Here is a 5,729-nt window from a genome sequence, read left to right as displayed (position 1 = left end):
CAATCAACTATATTGTTAGTCTCTCAGTAAATATATGAGATCTCAATAGATCGAGAACAATGTGTGAATCATTCTCCAACAATCATGTAAGAGTGGATGCAGACTACCATTTTAAGTTGTGAAGCCCCCAATGTGTATATAGTGTAACTTCAGTTCCCCCCCAACCCGCATGCAATTCTACCATTGGAAATATTTTATTACAAATCCTGAGCATCTCCAATAAAAAAGCCCGATCCATACCTCAACCATATGCATTGCCATCAAATTTGATCTCGAGGAAATAGGAGGATGAAAGCTCCCAAGAGATTTATTATTTATAAACCTATAGAAACCATGAAAGAAGAACCACAGATTGCCACTGCTTTCAAAGATCTCTTTATGGAACCTGCTTGAAGAAATTTATGAGCATGAGGGGAACACGAACGCTTATTGGCCCTCGGATTGAGGCAACGAAGTATAAGTCTTCATTGGATCCAATAAATATGATAGAATTGCCTACGGGAGCACCGAATAGAAATGTACGGCTAAAAGATAAATAAACCCTCGACAAGTTGTGCAACTCAATTGAAAAACACAGAATGTACATGACATAATTAGAAAAAGAGAGGGTGAGATTCTTTAACGTCAGCCATGTTGTTTGTACGAATATATACGTGCGCGCGCACGCATATGTATTTTATAAATCAATATTTTTCATTATTTTATAAGTAAAATATATTTTTTTTAAAAAATTAAAAAAATATTTGATTGAAAAAAATAAGAGTCTGAAATCAAAATCGGAATGGATGACTTTCATTCCAACGATTTAATTGGGAGAAATTCTATTCCGATTTTGATTCCAGGATGGAATGGGAATGACTCAATCTATATAGAACTCAATCACTACTCTCCTTTATGGATTCAAATTTTCATTCCAATTTTGATTTCGATTTTGTTTTCGATCATGAACCAAATACTTTAGAGAATTTGACCATTCCGATTCCAATTCCAAACCATTCCGATTCTCATTCTCTTTCTAATTTCAGTTGCAAACCAAACACCCCCTAAAAAATATTTTTACAAAAAGAAAAATGAGTTTTAAGAAAAGCTACAAAATTTAGGAGGTGTTAGGTTCGCAACTGGAATCAAAATGAGAATGAAAATTGGAGTAGTTTGGAATCGGAATCGGAATGGTCAAATCTCTTGAGGTATTTGGTTCGTGATCGAAATTGGAATGAAAATTTGAATCCATAGAGGAGAGTAGGGATTGAATTCTATATAGATTAAGCTATTTCCATCCATCCTGAAATCGAAATCAGAATGGGACTCCTTCCAACCAAACGGTTGGAATGGGAGTCATCCATTCCGATTTCGATTCCAGACCTCTATTACCTCCAACTAAATACCCCTTTAATTTCTAGCCTCATGTTCTTTTCCTTCTAAAGCAGAAGCACTCTCATTCCGATTTCGATTCCAGACCTCTATTACCTCCAACCAAATACCCCTTTAATTTCTAGCCTCACGTTCTTTTCCTTCTAAAGCAGAAGCAACGCCAAACGTGCAAGTCCTTGATATACTGTTCCTCTACTCTTCATCGAAGATACATTTTGAGAGTTAAAAATAAGAAATGTAATCGCTTATGTTTATCTAAATAACTTTATTTCATGATGTGGACAGGGATGCCAGGGAGCTCCGGGGGCTGGTAATGCCCGAGGGCACAGAATTGTAAGGTAGTGGCCGGGCATTTGGGCCTGCTCTGCGTTGTGGAACGCCTCGACGATACGGGCCGCCTCCGAACACTGCATAACATGGGCCCACCAGAACCCGGCTACCTTCCTTTCCGCCTAAAGGCCCTATAAACCTATCCTATTCCTTTCTGTCGGATAGTTTGTCTGCTAGGCGAATGGATCCTGCCCTTTTACTCATCTGTGAAACAAGTTCAATTTTCATTCGGTTGATCAATCAGAAACCATAAAATTTATTACATTGTCGTGCTAATTTCTATCACTAGTTACATCAAATTTTAACTACCTCAATCACAATTGCTTGGTGTTGAATTTTATCATAAACATCAAAGTAGGATTTCTGCGGTGGAATTATGTTATGACCACGGGGAGCTATTGCTTGGTCCGACAGCAAAAGTTTCGATCGACAAGTACAATGGCACTAGTTTTTTTCAAGCCTTGAGATAGCTACTTTGTTCAAAAAATAATATATTAGACACATGCCTAGTCTCCTCCTTTCAGGATTCCAAATTGTTGGGGGTAATAGAAGTTTCGCCAAAGGGTAAAGTATAAGACTATAGTACCGGTTCTTTATGATCTAGTCTAAATTATTTTAAAATTTGAAAACAAAATCATGAGCTATTGATCCAAAGGGCTCAATGATTTTAGAGTATTACGGATAAGAGCTCGATCCGTCATATAAGGTATTATCCGCTCTGATCCATGGACTTTATGGTTTTATCCTTTAAAAGATACCTCATATAGGAATGATTTTTTTCTCTTTATAAACACGAGTCCTCCTTAACTCATAACCGATATGTGGGATTATTGGTACCCTTCACATTATTAGAACTATAACAAAGCCTCCCAGTCAAAGAGAACTCTAAGGTGTATAGTCCGAGGAGTCCTATAGTCAACCGAGGCGGACTTCAGCCCCAGAAAATCGAAATGGACCTTGACCCCTTTCTGGTGCACCATTGTCGCGGACATAAGCTCGACCCTATAGACGAATTCCAGTATGTGGAACAAGAAATACACCAGCAATACACCAAAGAGGAGCGACTGCAAGGATCCCTCTTTGAAGATAGTGGCTAGGATTTAGGCATGCAAAACACAAGAGAAGGAGAGAAAGATTGAGGGAGAAAAACTATTGTATTAGTTTCGCACCAATTATGTTATCATATATGGTTTATATACCCTAGGGTTTTCACACAAATTTTAATAAATCCTAGCTGAAAAACTCCCCTGGCTGAACCCAATACATAAAAGTACTCACCGAGCCCATATCTCACATGTTCTCATCCCTTGGACTTGATCCCAGTCCAAACCCTTGAGTTTGCCATCCTTGGAACTCATAAACTCGAGCCCAAGAACCTAGGATCAAAATCTGACCCTAGATTAAAACAGACTCCCATACATCTTCAGCCCACATGAACTGGATCGGCTCAACTAGGACTGGGTCGACCCAGTTCTCAGCAACCTACAAAAATCTCGAACGATGCACTTTCTGTTTTGTTCCCAGTTAGACTCAGCTGGGACTGAGTCAACCCATCGGGACTAAGTCGGCTCAATCTGACACTAAGTCGATCCACTTTCCATGCCATACCAAAATACTGAGATTCCTCTCTCTCTCTAGCATGCCCTGCGACTTGGTCGATCTATTCCCAGATCTAGTCGACCCAATGCCCTGAAACTGCTCTTTAAGTTCTCGCCGTCTGAACCTCGAGCCCGTGGAAGCTATGCACCGCCTCTACCTTAGGACAACTCCCGTCCTAGTGAACCAGGAGCCTATCAATCCAGCTCCGCCTATGGTCACCTCCAAGGCTATGGGAGCACCATAGAATCCCTACAATCTCCATCTTGGTGCCCTCAAAGCCTTGACGATCTTCGCTCTTCACCGAGCTCCGATCCTCTGCACGACTTGGCCAATGAGAAGTGAAATCAATTGTGCAGACCTCCTCGCCACCGCAGTATATCTCAGCCTTGGAGCTGTCCGGAAGACCGCCACTGCCTCCCTTATGACTGAAAATCTTATCCTGCATTTGGGCACCTCTCCTGTAGGTTCTTCTATCTGTGGCTAAGCCCACCACTGATCCAGCAGTTGCATCCGCTGCTGCCATCATGACTCCACCTATCACGACACCCAGTGACTCCATCCATCGCTGCTCCAGCGGCTCTGACCATCGCTGCTCCACCTGCAACTCCAGCAGCCATAATTCCAGTGATGTAGCCCATGGCTGTCCGTCGTTCCCTTAGTGGCTTCGATCACCACTGTCCCAGCGGCTATGACCGTCGGTGCCCCTGCGATACATACCGCTGCAGCATCGAAAACTCCTAGAGTGACTGCAGCTCCACACCCCTACCTCCGATCCTCCTATGGCCCAAGCTGGTGGAAGCCTCCTCACAGGTCCCTAGGTCCTCCATCGTCGCTGTAGCATCAACCTCCGATGCATACACCTCTAGGCCAACTCTTGGTGCCTGCTCACCATTGCCTGAGCAACTGAAAAACTCTACCTCCCTCTGCACCTCCCTACCTAGAGCCCGTGTCATGGCCAGACTTCCTCATTACCCGTGAAGGAACCTCTCTCCGGTGCTCCTCCTCCTCTACATGTGGACACACCAATCCTCTGTGCTCCTCTTCTCTGTGATCCGGCGACCCCAGAACTGACAGATCTGATAAGCATATCATCAACTATCCAATCTATACTGACTGGACCTCCGGCTGATCCTCCATAGCTAAAGTAATCACCTCGGACTCTCTGGACACAATAGATTCTTTCAACTGGTACAAACAACTCCTCAACCTCCTCCCTCTCATCACAATCCTATCACCCTTAGAGACATTCAGAACTCCTGAATTGCTTTTGAAAATGCAGCCCTTTTTCTTCAAGTACCCAAGTGATACTATGCTCCTCCTGAGATCTGGGACATGATGCACATCTATCAATGTCCGCACCCTCCTGTCAAACATCCTCAGCTTAATGGAACCTACTCCTGCAACATCACAAGAGCTCCCATCTCCAAGTATCACTCGCTGCCCCTCATCCACTTGTGCATAAGAAGTAAACCACGCCCGGTGAGGTGTACAGTGATAAGAGCTAGCCGAGTCCAGTACCCAATAATCTATCTCCTTCTTGTGTTTAGCCGACAACATCAGTAAGTCATCTGATACATCACTTTCAGCCACTGCACTGGATGATTCCGGTCTGAAACTTTCTTCTTTTCCCTTCCTTTGTGGATAATCTCTCCTCACGTGCCCTAACTTTCTGCATCCTTAGCACCGTATCTCCCTGTTACCCTTTGGAGATTTTTGTCTTCCGCTACCTCGCATCTATCCTTCCCCTCCTAGGCCTCTTACCGGCCTCCATGGCATCCAAGAAAACCTCCATACTACTTCTCACCATTCGTCCTTTTGCTCATTTGTTCGAAGGACCGACACTATCTCCTAATAAATCAGTGTCTTCTTTCCGTATAATAGAGTCGTCACCAGTAGATCAAAGCTCTCGGGTAGCGAGCACAGCAACATCAGAGACTTATCTTCCTCCTCCACAGCCACACCCAAATAGAGTAAATTGGTACTCAACTGGTCAAACCACTGAACATGCCCTAATATATCTCCACCTTCCTCTATCCGAAGGCTATAGAGCTATTTTTTCAACATGAGTTTGTTGCACAAATTTCTCCCCATGTACAGGGTGCGCAACCTTGACCATAATCCCTTGAATGTCTTTTTTTTCAGCACATCATACAATACCGAATCAGCCAAACACCATCGAATTAGTGAACAGGCCCTTTTCTCCAAAGAACTCCAAGCTCAATCTGTCATCTCCTTTAGCTTTTCCTCCAAGACCAGATCCAGCTTCTATTGAACCAACAGATCCTCCACTCTAGTTCTTCACATCGAGAAGTTTCTCTTTTCATCAAATTTTTCAAAATCGATCTTCATCTCGCTGCTCATGATATCTCAACCACAATCACAAATAACATTGATTTGGTTGAAAGGAAAAATACCTTGATAGGAAACTT

This window comes from Elaeis guineensis, chromosome 1 (genome assembly GCF_000442705.2).
Source record: "Elaeis guineensis isolate ETL-2024a chromosome 1, EG11, whole genome shotgun sequence".
NCBI classification, from domain to species: domain Eukaryota; kingdom Viridiplantae; phylum Streptophyta; class Magnoliopsida; order Arecales; family Arecaceae; genus Elaeis; species Elaeis guineensis.
This window is presented reverse-complemented; position numbering follows the sequence as displayed.